This window comes from Tachyglossus aculeatus, chromosome X1 (assembly GCF_015852505.1).
Source record: "Tachyglossus aculeatus isolate mTacAcu1 chromosome X1, mTacAcu1.pri, whole genome shotgun sequence".
Lineage (NCBI taxonomy): Eukaryota > Metazoa > Chordata > Mammalia > Monotremata > Tachyglossidae > Tachyglossus > Tachyglossus aculeatus.
The window spans coordinates 71,214,303-71,230,794 of NC_052101.1; the positions used below are offsets into that span (position 1 = coordinate 71,214,303).

General features: G+C 44.8%; 1 protein-coding gene across 3 annotated transcripts in view; it reads left to right on the forward strand.

Moving 5' to 3' along the window:
- Window positions 1–518: 518 nt before the first annotated feature.
- The window catches only part of FHIT (fragile histidine triad diadenosine triphosphatase), a 1,410,080-nt gene continuing 1,394,106 nt past the window's right edge, over window positions 519–16,492 (forward strand). For 2 of the 3 annotated variants that reach the window (XM_038772586.1, XM_038772589.1), the window contains exon 1: window positions 519–667. The gene's annotated coding sequence lies outside the window, so the exon portion shown is untranslated. Of the gene's footprint in view, window positions 668–1,958; window positions 1,979–16,492 lie in introns of those variants that run through there. The other variant, XM_038772587.1, reaches the window with a different exon arrangement.

The window sequence follows — 16,492 nt, forward strand, 5'->3', positions numbered from 1 at the left end:
CTTCACTACTGATGGCATAGCCTCAGCAAGCCAAACTAGCCCGGCAATCCAGGTCTCCCGATTCCTAAGGCAGGGCTCTTTTTACTGGACCGATGTCTGTTAATATTACTTTAGTGCTGAAGGTTGGTGTGCCCTAAGCATTTTCAGATCGAAAGAATAATTTTCTACTAGAAAATTGACTTCCAAAGAATAGGCCAATTCTCTGCAAACCCTTTTTATAGTGAATGTAAGATGAGAGCTGATTTCTTTGCATACAGGAGAGAAAGAGTTGCCTTATTCCAAAATGACATGATTGCTTATTATGGGTTCAATCACTTTTTAGTCCAGTGTTCCAGTGTTCCCCAAAAAAGCCTGGTGAGTAGAATGAAACGAATAACTTTAGTAGGAGAGCAGTCAAAGGATTAAGAAAGCAGTCTCCTCTCCACCTTGCCAGTCAGCTCAGGTTCAGCTCCAGGGATCACTGGGAGATGTAGTTCCTGGGGCAACTCCGCCCCCGGGAACAAGAGGGACTCCACGCTTAACCTGGAGGCCTTAACCGGTTATTCATTTCTTCCTTCCTCGATCCTTCCATGTCTCCGAACCGGTCGGGGACTGTTACAACACTTCTCCCCTTCCTAACTGCATCCTTCTTCTACCCTGCACTACCCAGGAGACAGAAAGACAGAAGGTACGGGTAAAAAAGAGTAAAATGGGGTAAAAAAAAATAACTTTTTAAAGTGCTCAACAAAAAAGCCCATTTATTCTGTTGTATATCAGCGTGTGTTCACTTGATCTAGTTTGCAAGATGCTGTCTAGGGAAGGAAGTACTATGTGTGTCGATCTCTGTGCTGTATATAACACCAGCCCAATGCATTTATTTTTAAACTGATCGCTCTTTCGAGTCAGCATGGTGCGGATCCACCGTTTCGCTAGCATTGCCCCGTTCGTGTTGCCTTAATTTTCCCTAAAAGTTCATGGGACGGCAGTTTAACCGTAACTCCTCAACACTTTGTAAATCTATAGTCATCAGAATTTTGTCCAAGCAGCTTCCCCCAGCACTTCTAAAGTAACATCATCATCATCATCAATCGTATTTATTGAGCGCTTACTATGTGCAGAGCACTGTACTAAGCGCTTGGGTAGTACAAATTGGCAACATATAGAGACAGTCCCTACCCAACAGTGGGTTCACAGTCTAAAAGGGGGAGACAGAGAACAAAACCAAACATACTAACAAAATAAAATAAATAGAATAGATATGTACAAGTAAAATAAATAGAGTAATAAATATGTACAAACATATATACATATATACAGGTGCTTTGGGGAAGGGAAGGAGGTAAGATGGGGACGAGGGGGAGAGGAAGGAAGGGGCTCAGTCTGGGAAGGCCTCCTGGAGGAGGTGAGCTCTCAGTAGGGCCTTGTAGGGAACAAGTGTCTGTAGAATGCCTGGGATCAGGGTCTTGAAAACTCAGACACTCGTCATGCAGTGTCACATCCACAGAGTGACAGTAACCGAGAGGGGACACTTTAGGCTTGCTTTTGGATTGGTTTTATGCTGCATGCTGTCCTGTTGGTGACCATGTCATTGCCTCCTTAGATTTCTAAAAGGTGCCCCAAACCTAGGACTCATGGAGAACGTAGTGAAACAACAACAGTTGTAACTTCAAAACTGGACGGCATGTCCAGGTTTTATTGGATAATTTGCTATCTCTTTTGTCGGCGCTGCCACCTGTCCCGCGCTCCCTTCTGTCCCGCGCTCCCTTCTTTTTCCAATCTTGCAGCATGCTTTCTGCGGGAGGGAGGGAGCGTGGGGCGATAGGCCTCTTACTACATCTCCCAGGGTGCCTTGCGACCGGTCGTGGTGGATGCTGGGAATTGTGGTCCTGGCCCATGTGCTTCTCAGTGATAGCCATTGAGTGCGGAACTACAACCCCCACACGCCCCCGCCCCCCCCCCCCCCCCGGCCTTACTGCCCTCTCCTTAAGCCGGGGCCACGGTGGGTAAGATGGCGGGTTCGGCCGTTGTTGTTTTGTGATTTTTAAGCGTGTTTTTTTTTTTTTTTGCTAGGCACTGCCCGAGGAGCTTGTAGCTGTTCATTCAGGCCCCGGTATTTGAGATCAATCAATCAATCAATCATATTTATTGAGCGCTTACTATGTGAAGAGCACTGTACTAAGCGCTTGGGAAGTACAAATTGGCAACATATAGAGATCTTCCAACAGCAGGCCGTAGGGCAAGATGCCTTGCTGAGGAAGAGATCGGGAGAAAGAAAAAAAAAAAAAGAAGGAGTATGGCTCAGTGGGAAGAGCCCGGGTTTGGGAGTCGGAGGTCCTGGGTTCTAGTCCCGACTCCATCATTTGCGTGCCGTGTGACCTTGGGCAAGTCACTGTACTTGTCTGTGCCTCAGTTCCCTCATCTGTAAAATGATCAAGACCGTGAGCCCCACGTGGGACAGCATTTTTAGACTGTGAGCCCACTGTTGGGCAGGGACCGTCTCTATATGTTGCCAACTTGAACTTCCCAAGCGCTTAGTACAGTGCTCTGCACATAGTAAGCGCTCAATAAATACGATTGATGATGATGATGATGTTGGGCAGGGACTGTCTCTATATGTTGCCAACTTGTACTTCCCAAGCGCTTAGTACAGTGCTCTGCACACAGTAAGCGCTCAATAAATATGATTGATGCTGATGATTACCCTGTATCCCCCCCAGCGCTTAGAACAGTGCTTGGCACATAGTAAACGCTTAACAGATATCATTATTATTATTACATGGTTACTCTTCCAAGCGCTTAGTACAGTGCTTTGCGCAGAGTAAGCGCTCAGTAAGTGTCAGCGATTGATTGATGAGTAGGGGAAAGTGAGGGATAATTGAGTGGGTATAATGGCCGTGGCCAGTGTTGACAGACTAAGCAGCGGCTCGATAAAGTCCAATTCAGCCAGAGGCTGCGGCCCGATCCTTTTATCTAGGGCTGTCCACGTTTGGGAAACTTGATCTAGTTTGCAAGATGCTATCTAGGGAAGGAAGTAGTATGTGTGTCGATTTCTGTGCTGTATATAACACCAGCCCAATGCATTTTTTTTAAACTGATCGCTCTTTCAAGTCAGCATGGTGCAGATCCACCGTTTCGCTAGCATTGCCCCGTTCGTGTTGCCTTAATTTTCCCTAAAAGTTCATGGGACGGCAGTTTAACCGTAACTCGTCCACTTGTCCACGTCCATGTCCACGTTTGCTTGCCTCATCCCGGGAACTCCCACCCCGCCTTGCCGAATAAAGGACGAGCTATCTGTAGATATGAGAAGGGGATTGACTTTGTTGGGATTGACTTCCATCTTTTGCCGCGGAGAGGAAAACGATAGTGGTGAGCAGGAGAAACAAAGTGACAGGCGGGGGACGGGGAGGGCAGTGGTCGTTGGAGGAGAACGAAGTTTGCCGTTCCTATCGCTAGTAACAATAATGTTTTGAAATGCCCACTCTGGGCCAAGCACTGTACTGATCATTGGAAGAGATCCAAGATAATCAGGTCTGACAGTCCCTGTGGGGCTCGTGGTCCGAGAGGGAGCGGGGAGGTCATGGGTTCTAATGCGGGCTCCACCACTTGTCTGCTGTGTGACATTGGGGAAGTCAATTCACTTCTCTGGGACTCAGTTACCTCATCTGTAAAATAGGGATTGAGACTGTGAGCCCTACATGGGACAGGGACTGTCCAACCTGATGTGCTTGTACCCACCCTGGCGCTTAGTAGAGTGCCTGGAATATAGTAAGTGCTTAACAAATACCATTATTTATCATTATTCATTTATTCATTCAATTGTATTTATTGAGCTCTTATTGTGTGCAGAGCACTGTACTAAGCGCTTGGAAAGTACAATTCGGCAACAGATAGAGACAGTCCCTACCCAACAATGGGTTCACAGTTTAGATTATTATTATGTAGGGTGGCCTAGTAGAAGACGCACTGCAGGCCTGTGAGTCAGGGGGCCAGGGTTCCCTGCCACATGCCTACTGGGTGACCTTGAGCAAGTGGCTCAACTTCTCTGTGCCTCAGTTTCCTCAGTGCCTCAGTGGGGGTTAAGTAGCTATTCTCCCTCATAGATTGTGAATCCCATGTGGGACAGGGACCATGTCCAACCAGATTATCTTATATCTACTCCAGCACTTAGTATGGTGCTTGGTACATCTACATCTCTGCCCCTGCTCTCTCCCTCTCCTTCCAGGCTCGCATCTCCTCCTGCCTTCAGGACATCTCCATCTGGATGTCTACCTGCCACCTAAAACTCAACATGTCGAAGACTGAACTCCTTGTCTTCCCTCCTAAACCCTGCCCTCTCCCTGACTTTCCCATCACTGTTGACTGCACTACCATCCTTCCCGTCTCACAAGCCCGCAACCTTGGTGTCATCCTCGACTCCGCTCTCTCATTCACCCCTCACATCCAAGTCGTCACCAAAACCTGCCGGTCTCAGCTCCGCAACATTGCCAAGATCCGCCCTTTCCTCTCCATCCAAACCGCTACCCTGCTCGTTCAAGCTCTCATCCTATCCTGTCTGGACTACTGCATCAGCCTTCTCTCTGATCTCCCATCCTCGTGTCTCTCCGCACTTCAATCCATAGTTCATGCTGCTGCCCAGATCATCTTTGTGCAGAAACGCTCTGGGCATGTTACTCCCCTCCTCAAAAATCTCCAGTGGCTACCAATCAATCTGCGCATCAGGCAGAAACTCCTCACCCTCGGCTTCAAGGCTCTCCATCACCTCGCCCCCTCCTACCTCACGTCCCTTCTCTCCTTCTACAGCCCACCCCGCACCCTCCACTCTCTGCCGCTAACCTCCTCACCGTGCCTCGTTCTCGCCTGTCCCGCCGTCGACCCCCGGCCCACATCATCCCCCGGGCCTGGAATGCCCTCCCTCTGCCCATCCGCCAAGCTAGCTCTCTTCCTCCCTTCAAGGCCCTACTGAGAGCTCACCTCCTCCAGGAGGCCTTCCCAGACTGAGCCCCCTCCTTTCTCTCCCCCCTCGTCCCCCTCTCCATCCCCCCATCTTACCTCCTTCCCTTCCCCACAGTACCTGTATATATGTATCTATGTTTGTACATATTTATTACTCTATTTATTTTACTTGTACATATCTATTCTATTTATTTTATTTTGTTAATATGTTTGGTTTTGTTCTCTGTCTCCCCCTTCTAAACTGTGAGCCCACTGTTGGGTAGGGACCGTCTCTATATGTTGCCAACTTGTACTTCCCAAGCGCTTAGTACAGTGCTCTGCACACAGTAAGCGCTCAATAAATACGATTGATTACATGGTAAGTACTTGACTAATGCCATTATTAATCCCCATTTTTCAGATGAAGAAACTGAGGCACAGAGATGTTAATTAATTTGCCCATGGCCACACAGCAGGCAAGTGGTTTGGAACTTCCAGATCCCTTCAGAACTCAGCCTGCTCCCCTAAAAGTAGTCGTGACACTAGGCTTGGAAAACACTTCATTAAGTCAACAGCAATGATTTTAAGTGCTGCTTATGAGGCCAGGTGTAAGTTCATTCATTCAATCATATTTATTGAGCTTACTGTGTGCAGAGCACTGTACTAAGCGCTTGGGAAGTTCAAGTCTGCAACATATAGAGACGGTCCCTACCCAACAACGGGCTCACAGTCTAAAAGGGGGAGACGGACAACAAAACAAAACATGTAGACAGGTGTCAAGTCATCAGAATAAATAGAAATAAAGCTAGATGCACATCATTAATAAAATAAATACAATAGTAAATATGTAGAAGTAAAATAGAGTAAGAAATCTGTACAAATATGTATACAAGTGCTGTGGGGATGGGAAGGAGGTAGGGCTGGGGGATGGGGAGAAGGAGAGGAAAGAGGGGGCTCAGTCTGGGAAGGCCTGGAGGAGGTGAGCTCTCAGTAGGGCTTTGAAGGGAGGAAGAGAGCTAGGTTTGGCGGATGTGCGGAGGGAGGGCATTCCAGGCCAGGGGGAGGACGTGGGCCGGGGGGTCGACAGCGGGACAGGCGAGAATGAGGCACGGTGAGTTGGTTAGCGGCAGAGGAGTGGAGGGTGCGGGCTGGGCTGTAGAAGGAGAGAAGGGAGGTGAGGTAGGAGGGGGTGAGGTGATGGAGAGCCTTGAAACTGAGAATGAGGAGTTTTTGCTTGATTTGTAGGTTGATGGGCAGCCACTGGAGATTTTTGAGGAGGGGAGTGACATAACCAGAGTGTTTCTGCACAGAGATGATCCGGGCAGCAGAGTGAAGTATAGACTGAAGTGGAGAGAGACAGGAGGATGGGCGATCAGAGAGGAGGCTGATGCAGTAATCCAGTCGGGGTAGGATGAGAGATTGAACCAGCAAGGTAGCAGTTTGGATGGAGAGGAAAGGGCGGATCTTGGCGATGTTGTGGAGGTGAGACCGGCAGGTTTTGGTGACAGATTGGATGTGTGGGGTGAATGAGAGAGCGGAGTCGAGGATGACACCAAGGTTGCGGGCTTGTGAGACGGGAAGGATGGTCGTGCCGTCTACAGTGACGGGAAAGTCAGGGAGAGGGCAGGGTTTGGGAGGGAAGATAAGGAGTTCTTAAGGAGTAAGTTCTTCCTTCTACTAATCTTGAACTCTGAGTTTCTTTAAAACTCTGTCGTACAAACTGGTACATACTGCTTAATAGTATTTATTGAGGGCCTACTTTATGCTGAGTGTCTATTGTGCAGAGCACTGTACTAGGCATTCAGGAGTTTTTGGTGGAATTGGATATGTTCTATGCCCTCAACTAACTTAAAATCTAGAAGGTGAGACATCCACTAAGATATATGTAAATATTTTTCTGTTTGGTCTCTCCTTTAAGAGTGCAAATTCCTAGTGGGCAGGGAACATGTTCACTTGATGTTCTGCAGTCCCCAATCACCTAGTATAATGCACTGCCCCAAATGGGTGCTCAACAAATGCTGTTGTTACTACTACATAAGTGCCTCTAGGGCTGTGAGTATTTACAGTCCACAGATTACAGTCTAGAGGGGGAGACTTCTCTTCCTTCTGCATCACCCTTGAACTTGGATTTGCACTCTTTATTCATCCAGTCGTATTTATTGAGTGCTTACTGTGTGCAGAGCACTGTACTAAGCGCTTGGAAAGTACAGTTCAGCAATAGAGACAATCCCTACCCAACAGTGGGCTCACAACACTCCACCCTCCACCCCACAACACTTACATGCATATTTGTAATTTTTTTATATTAATATCTGTCTCCTCGTCTAGACTGTAAGCTCCTTGTGGGCAGGGAATGTATCTACCAACTCTGCTATATTGTGCTCTCCCAAGTGCTTAGTACAGCACTCTGCACATATTAAGCACTCAGTAAATACTGTTGATTGATGGCTTTTTTTCACCTATTCTTTACCTTTTCACCTTTAAAATGGCTGGTGGAACTTTCAGAAATCCCACTTTTTTCTTGGTGGCTAGAGTAGTTTGTATGAGATTGGCCGTGGCAGGTTGCCCATTGCAGGGCAGCTAACTACAGCACATAAGTGGTGAGAAGCCCACTGCTGCCACCGTTACCACAGTCTGTTCTCAGAAAAGTGCCAATACAGCCAGAATTCTTTTCAGGATGCCCATGCTGCAAGCCTCTGGGAAGTAATTTCCATCAGTGGTATCAGCAACAGCCAAGGTGAGTATTGTGGTGGTGGTGATGGCAGCAGCGGGGAAGGACAGCATTAGCAGCATCTTTTCCACTTATTTGTGGCCACCATTGCTAGCTCCCTGACCAAAGATAATAATTGTGGTATTTATTAAATACCTACAATGTGTCAAGCACCGCACTGAGCCCCGGCGTAGATTCAAGATAATTAGGTTGGACACCTCGGGCTCACTGTCTAAATCAATGGGCTTGGGAATTCATCCTCATTTTAAAGATGCAGGAAACTGTGGCACCAAAGAAGTTAAGTGACTTGCCCGAGGTCACACAGCAGGTAAGTGGGGGAGCTGGGATTAGAACCATGGTCCTCTGACACCCAGGCCTGTGCTCTTTTCACTAGGCCACGTTGAGTGCTTCCTTATCTATGCATGTATGTGTGTACTTTATCTCTCTGTATTGCTATACACTTGTGATCTCAGGTTCTCTCTGTTCTTTCTCTGATGTTCTCTGTCCTTTACTATGTCTTCCTAACCTGCTTTCCCCCCCTTCCCCCTTGCCCCCCCACCCCCGACCACATTCTTGGACCATTGGTCCCACCCCCAGAAGCCCTGATCTCTGCCCAGTTCTCAGCTCCCCAGAATATGGTGCCTTTATTTTGATCTAACCTCATTCCACATCATTTTCTAAACCCATAGATTGAAAAAATCATTTTTGGTAGAGCCGAAGTTAGCTGCTTTGATAAGCGAATGAAAAGGTTTAAGCAATTCTTGAGGTAAAATAAAAGAATCCATTGCTGTTATTAAAAGGGCTTTCTGAATTCTCCTTTAGCATCTTTTGAAAGAAACGACCACTTCAAAGATGCTCTTTCTTCCTGACCCATTTGAGGGCAAAAGTGGTCAAGCTGCTTCAAGAATACTTGGAGTTTAGAGTAATGTACTGGGACTCCACATTTCATTTAAACTTTGATAGAGTGATGGAGGAATCGGGAACTTTATTCACTCATAGCATACGTGCATGTATCTGGGTATTTATTTTTAAAGTCTTATATCCTGTGTCCAAGAGTTTTGGGGCTAAATTTATATTACATTGCACCATAATTTCATTTTTCTAGCATTTCATGAATTGCTTTAGCTACCAGGAAGTCATTTCACAGTACTACAGCTTTTTTTTTTAGTATGTTGAATACCGAGAGAGATTTCTGCTAAAGCGTTTTAATATAGGCTCGTTTTTCTCACTTGTTGATGAAGATGGGGTAAGGAGGGTTGGAAGGGAGGAGAAATTGAAAAGAATTTCCTTAAATCCTGCCGCACTCCCTCTCCCCCAGTCAGTACTGGGCTGTGGTGGGACTCACAGAAACCCTGCTGCTGCCACTTCTATGTTCCTCTCCTCCTTACAACAGATCAGACAGCCCAGGGCCTCACTCCCTAGGGTGTCCACCCTTCCCAGAGAGCTACAGTTGCATGGGGTAGGGGGGAGGAACAACGGTCCAGGAGGTTCTGATCCAGTACAATCTGAAATATCACCGGGAGGGATGGAGAGGAAGTGGCAACCGAGTTGGCAGTTGTCACTTTTGCGGGGGGAGGAGTGGATGTAAGGACAAAATATCTATTCTTTAAACACCATCCCCACTCATTCATTCAATTGTATTTGTTGAACGCTTACTGTGTGCAAAGTACTATACTATGCACTTGGGAGAGTCCAATATACAGTCAAGACCAACGGAGATCCATATTGGGCTAGTTGTCCTCGGCACTCCGTCCTTCTAGTCGGTGAATACATGCATGATAGTGGTAGTGCAGGGGTGCCATATTTGACTAGTGTTACTGTTGCCTTGGTTTAGAGGAGACCTGCAATGGGAGGGGGGAGCACCATCCTATCCTAAATTTGACAAGCGCTTAGTACAGTGCCGTGCACACAGTAAGCACTAAATAATTACGACTGAGTGAATGAATTAATGAATAGGTTTCTTTTGGTCCCGGATTGACCTGATCTCATTCTTGCTTCTGGTTGGAGGGAGTCAGTACAGATTGGGAATCCAGGGTATGGGAAAGAGAAGCACTTTAAGAGACTCTTTCTATTAGTGTAGTTTCTTTAGGAGCAGTTCATGCACTATCCTGCCAGTAATGTTTCAGGTTACTCTCTCTACTCCCAGCTCCTTGAGTATACTTGACTCGTTGGGTTTCTAGGCCATAGTCTGTATTCCTCCTTCTCCTCCTCCTTCCATGGTGGTTCTGGTTCTGCCAGTTTAGGGCTTCAGTATGTTTACCTGCTAATCGGCCAGATTGGGAAGGTTGTGTTTGATTCTTTCAGTGCCAGAGGTGAGACTGTGTCATGCAGATAAAATGTAACTGTATATGCTGAATGAAGGAAAAGTGACTGAAGCTGTTATGGTATTACTCAATATGTGCATCATTTTCCAAACTGGTCTAAACTGATAAAGTTCAAAGTGTACAGTTTTTATGTCATGGCTCTAATGGTCACTTTGAGAATGGAACAGATTCATAGAACTTTGCTTTTATCTTTACAAAGTTAACTGAAAATAAAGAAGACTAGCGAGGCAGAAAATACAGTCAAAATGAGTAAACTGAGCCCAGTATTAAAGATGGAAGAATAAAAATGAAAATGAGTCATCTCTCCAGTTCTGTTGTGTATAACACTGAAAAAAATAATATAAATATTTTAATCAAGAAAATTGGAGAGCAGTGTAAGGAACACTTATATTTTAAGGATTACATAGCAATGAATGCATTTAAAATTTTTGAGATTTTCACTGAAAATATCTTCAAATGTACATATTTTGCACTGTGTATTATTACACAGAGAAATCATATGCAGCTTATATAGTGCTTTTAAGGACCACAAAACAGATTAAAAAATCCTTACTCCATAAATTTATACCCAACAATTTCCCATTTTAATGCTAAAAATTATGTTTTTTTCTTTATTGCCCATTATAAATTATAATAGTAGGTAGGTTATAGCAAATACCTTAAAAGTTAGGTATAACATCTAATATATCATGGTATCTTAGCTAGACATGTCTGTTAGAAATTATTCAGTGCAATTAATGTTCATTTTAAATACATTTCTAAAGCTGTTGCATGTAAAATTGATGGATGAATTTCAGTAGAAGTAGATTTATGTAAGAGAGTATGGCAGTGTTTTTCACAACCGTCAAACTGTGTTTATGAAAAGGAAAGGATTTCTATTTTAAATCCTTTAAGAGAAGCAGTGGATAGAGCACAGGACTGGGATACAGAAGGACCTGGATTCTAATCCTGACTCTGGCACTTGTCTGCTGTGTGACCTGGGGCAAGTTATTTAACTTCTCTGTACCTCTAACCTCTTCTGTAAAATGGGGATTAAGACTGCGAGCCCCATGTGAGACAACGACTGCCTCCAACCTGATGAGCTTCTATCTACCCCAGCGCTTAGTACAGAGCTTGGCAGATAGTGGTTAACAAATACCATTAAAAAAATTGCTTGTGAGAGATTTTGTGTCTGTTAAATGAGAGTTAACTATATACATAACTGCTAAGGGAGTTTTGGAGTGACCTAACTTGAATGGATAGTTAATACGGTAATTCCTTCTAGACTGTAAACTTATTGTGGGCAGAAAATGTGCCTGTTACTGTCCCAAGCACTTAGTATAGTGCTCTGTACACGGTAAGTTCTCAATAAATACAAGTGACTGATCGATGCTGTAGAGGAGAATGGAGATTTTAGTAGAATTTTGAAGGAAAGGAAAGGAGATGGTTTAGCAAAGAGAAGCTAGAATAGTATTCCAGGTGGAGGAAACTGGATATTTGTGATGGGTATGTTTGGAAGCAAGAGTTGTTGTGCTGCCACAAATCAAGAGTAATAGATGGTAAAGGATAGTCTGGTCTATTGAATGAAAGTAACTCAGAAATAAAACAGTGGAGTCGGGGCAGGTTTTGTTTCTCAATGTTCTCCTGCAGGGACCAAGGTTTTAGGAGCATTTGATTGTAGACACATAAGGCAGACATTCTCAATTTAAGATGGATTGAGTGAGACAAATGACACAACATTTCTAAATTTACAACCTGCTTCAGCTTTACAATGCATTGTGTTTGACTTTAAAACACTCGCTGCCTCTAGAGCATTAGGTCTGGGGGCTTGAGTCCTTCGAAGCAGGAGCTCCTGGGAAATGAAGAAGCAATTTTAAAAGCCACAGTGGAGAAAGGAGATGGGGGAGAGAGTTTTAAAGAGGGGGAGAGGATGAAACTGGGGAAGCTGGGGTCAGATAGAGAATGTGTTTCCTCTCACCAGGTGGGGGTCACAAGGGTGGATCAGCCTGCATTTTACTTCCCATGATGTCAAAGTTGACTACTTTGTTGTGGAACCTCTTTGATTTAGTATTTAAATGAATTAATGTAGCTGTATAACTCATCTATAATTGATCGAATACACAATGCTAAGTGCTTCATTCAAAAATAGGGACTTCAGTTGAAGAACCAATTCCTCATTTATAGCATTGTCCCTACGAGAATGTGTTCTGATTTACAAAGTTTCAATTTGAGGCATAACTATCGGGAGCCAGCTGAATCAATCAATGGATATTTATTGGGTGTTTACTGTGTGCACTGTATTAAGTGCTTGGGAGAATACAGTAGTAATAATAGTATTTGTTAAGTGCGTACTACGTGCCAAGCACCGTTCTAAGCCCTGGGGAAGACGTAAGGTAATCAGGTTGGACACAATCCCTGTCCCACATAGTGCTCACAGTCTTAATCCCCATTTTACAGAGGAAGCAACTGAGGCTCAGAGAAGTCATGTGACTTGCCCACGGCTACACAGCAGACAAGAAGCAGAGCCCGGACCAGAACCCACATCTTCTAATTCCCAAGCCTGTGCTCTTGCCATCCACCCTCCGCGTTGATGTATACACTTAGTTATTCATTCGGTCATTTCATCCCAGTATACTGATGTTACTGACCACTACATCCTTGTTCTTGCTCCTGCTCTACCTACATGATTGACATTTGTCTGTCTCATCCAATTAGGCTGTAGGCCCTGCTCCACCCACAGCAGGGATCATGGCTTTGGCACATTCATTCATTCATTCAATCGTATTTATTGAGCGCTTACTGTGTGCAGAGCACTGTACTAAGCGCTTGGGAAGTACAAGTTGGCAACATATAGAGACGGTCCCTACCCAACAGTGGGCTCACAGTCTAGAAGGGGGAGACAGAGAACAAAACAAAACATATTAACAAAATAAAATAAATAGAATAAATATGCACAAATAAATAGAGTAGTAAATTCATACAAACATATATACAGGTGCTGTGGGGAGGGGAAGGAGGTAAGGCGGAGGGGATGGGAAGGGGGAGGAGGGCGAGAAGAAGGAGGGGGCTCAGTCTGGGAAGACCTCCTGGAGGAGGTGAGCTCTCCGTAGGGCCTTGAAGGGAGGAAGAGAGCTAGCTTGGCGGATGTGCAGAGGGAGGGCATTCCAGGCCAAGGGGATGACGTGGGCCGGGGGTCGACGGCGGGACAGGTGAGAATGAGGTACGGTGAGGAAATTAGCGGCCGTGGGTAGGAAGTGGTACCAGAGATCATAGTGTCCAATTGTCCAGAATCACTGGAATGAGGGGGCACCGAGCACTGGTCATGTTGAAACGGGTGGTCTGTTAGAAACAGGTTCCCTTCCCTGATGCTGTCATGTCATGGCTAAGACTGAACATAGGCTCTCTGGGAGGCAGTTCAGTGATAATTCCTTTGCTGGACCTGTCCATCCCGCGGCTCTTGCCTCTGTGTGTTGGTTCTGATTGCAGAGCGGGCATCTGGCCTCCTGGGCAGAGAAAGACATGTGGGCCGCTGCTGCGTGTCTTGGTGTTCTTCATTCATTCATTCAATCGTGTTTATTGAGCGCTTACTGTGTGCAGAGCACTGTACTAAGCACTTGGGAAGTACAAGTCGGCAACACAGAGAGATGGTCCCTGCCCAGTAACGGGCTCACAGTCTAGAAGGGGGAGACAGACAACAGAACAAAACATAACACACATGCCCCCAAACCCTCTTTTCCCCCCCACACATCATCATCAATCGTATTTATTGAGCGCTTACTGTGTGCAGAGCACTGTACTACACATGCCCTCAGACCCTCTTTCCACACAAACACACACACACACATTCATGCCCCCAGACCTCTTTTCCCACACACACATGTACGTGTCCCCAGACCCTCTTTCTCCCCACCCCACGCACACACAAACATACATACAGATGCGTGATGCCTCCCGCCCCCTCCAGAACAGTAAGCACTAAAATACCATCTACTGATTTGACTAACGATTAAACTCAGTACAGACCAGTGCAGCCAGAAGGTCCTGCCTGGTTAGAACTTGGATTATGAACCTAATCTTTAAGAAGTGTGATTAGATAACACTGTAGCATTACTTATAGCCACAGCCCATTTTCTCTTGACCAAAGAGGTCATTTCTTAACACCAAATCCCCAGTTTTCTCTCCCTTTAATAGTGTAAAATAAAAGTTATGAATGAGCCCAAGTTCGGTAGTTCTTATATTCAAAATAATATCCAAGTCATCCACCTAATGAAAATTGGAATCTCACGAGGAGACATAGTCCTCCCATCTATGAAGCCCAGGATGTTCAGTTTTTGGGTTTTATGTAGGTAGCATTATGGAGCCTCAGACCTAACCTAACTCCAGGTGTCTGCTGCAATAAGCATTTTCTTGCTTTAAAGGACCAGGACGCAGCTTTTGATGATGGCAGCTTTATTTGATTGCGAGAAACAGCCTTTCAACATGGCTACACAAATTGCACCACTTTTCAACAGGAGTATGATGACCTGCCGAAATAGCATACAGCTGTTTTGAGGGGATGGATCCCTGGCAGATGAGAGCAAATCAGCCACTGGGTGTAATCTTCCTATTTGGGTTGGACCCACCTTCCTTCATTTTGAGAACACCGAGGAAGAGCTGAGTTGCCTCCAAAAACCCTCTTCTTCCCAAGTTCCAGTGAAACTAGGGACTCCATTGTCTGGAGCTGATTCTCAGTCACTCAATGAGTGACTCAAGCTGGTGACCTGATGCAGCCAATTGACTGCCCTGAGGCATTGGCAAGATTCTTCACCTCTCCACATATGGGTTGAAAGGAGTGAAAACCTGACCCAAAGAATTTCTCCCAAAGTGCATTGTAGCCTGGCAGATAATGGAGTATTGATATTGATAAATATCAGTAGTCATTATGACTAATATATGCAACTTTACACGAATCCAAACAAAAACACCACCACAGAAACCCACAGATGTCATCTTTGCCTGGATTGCAGATCTAGCCTAAAAGCTAATGCCCAAAAGTGGTTGGGTTAATTTGAGTTATCTATCACAACACACCAGAGGTCACAGTGGAACTTGGGAAGCAAAATGACTTAGCCTATTAGTGGTAGATAATAGATTTCTTTATATTATATTTTATTGAAGCCATAACATTATCCACAGGGCATCATATATATGTACCACATGGGACAACATTTTTAGACTGTGAGCCCACTGTTGGGTAGGGACTGTTTCTATATGTTGCCAACTTGTACTTCCCAAGCGCTTGGTACAGTGCTCTGCACACAGTAAGCGCTCAATACGATTGATGATGATATATGTTTGTACATATTTATTACTCTATTTTACTTGTACATATCTATTCTATTTATTTTATTTTGTTAGTATGTTTGGTTTTGTTCTCTGTCTCCCTCTTTTAGACTGTGAGCCCACTATTGGGTAGGGACCGTCTCTATATGTTGCCAACTTGTACTTCCCAAGCGCTTAGTACAGTGCTCTGCACACAGTAAGCGCTCAATAAATACAATTGATTGATTGATTGATCATAATTTGATTCAAGCAGGGTAGGATATGGCCTGGCTCTCAAAAGAAGTACAGTTTACTTCACATAAGGGCATGGGTTAGGAAGAGCAATTGGTTTCCAAGCACAGTTCACATTCTGGTATGAAAGACCTTTCGGTTGCTATTACTACTAATAATAATTATGGTATTTGTTAAGCGCTTACTATGTGCGAGGTACTTATCAAGCCCTGGGATGGATACAAGCAAATCTGGCCAGACACAGTATGATAGAATTGGTAGGCAGGATCTCTGTCTTCTAGTAGTTTACAATCTAGTGACATCCTAAGTCCAAGGACTGTCTGTACTCTGCAATTCCTTCCCATGTGTTGTTTCCTTAAAGCTTGAAATCCTTGTCTTCCTGATCAACTTAGAATAATGGGAATTAAAATGATTTGGCACACTGCCAGGATACTCCCACAGGGCATAGGCAGCTGGTCAGAATTTTCTGGCAGAGTTGCCTGTACAGGAAAGGGTGATTTTGTTCCCTTGGTTTAGGCTGTGTGAGTGTTAAATCCTCCAAGATTTCACTTCCAATCACTGAATACACCATATTTACCTTTCATGAAAAATCCTCCTGAGTTATAGAGACAAAAGAATTTCTTAGCCACTTATTTTTTCCCCCTTTTGTTGTTGTTCTGATTGCTGGCACTTCCTCCCCACTATTATCACAGTATGAACTGATCTGACATTAATCATCCAAATTGGCTCAGAACCAAAAATTTGCTATCACATTCAACCATAATGGTCGTTATTATCGGTGATTTCAAAATCCTTGTATAAGTCCTATTGGGTGTTACAACTGTGGTGGAGGGGCAACTCAAATAGCAGAAGGCTAGTCCCAGGAGGCACAGTATTTTTCTGATCAAAGAGAGCAGGGTTTGAAAATATTTACATTGCTCTGTCCCCCATTCTCCGTATCATGATGCACAACCTGCATAAGGTGCAGAATGTGTTCCCTGATTTTGTTTATTTTATTGGATTAGGTTGAGACCAA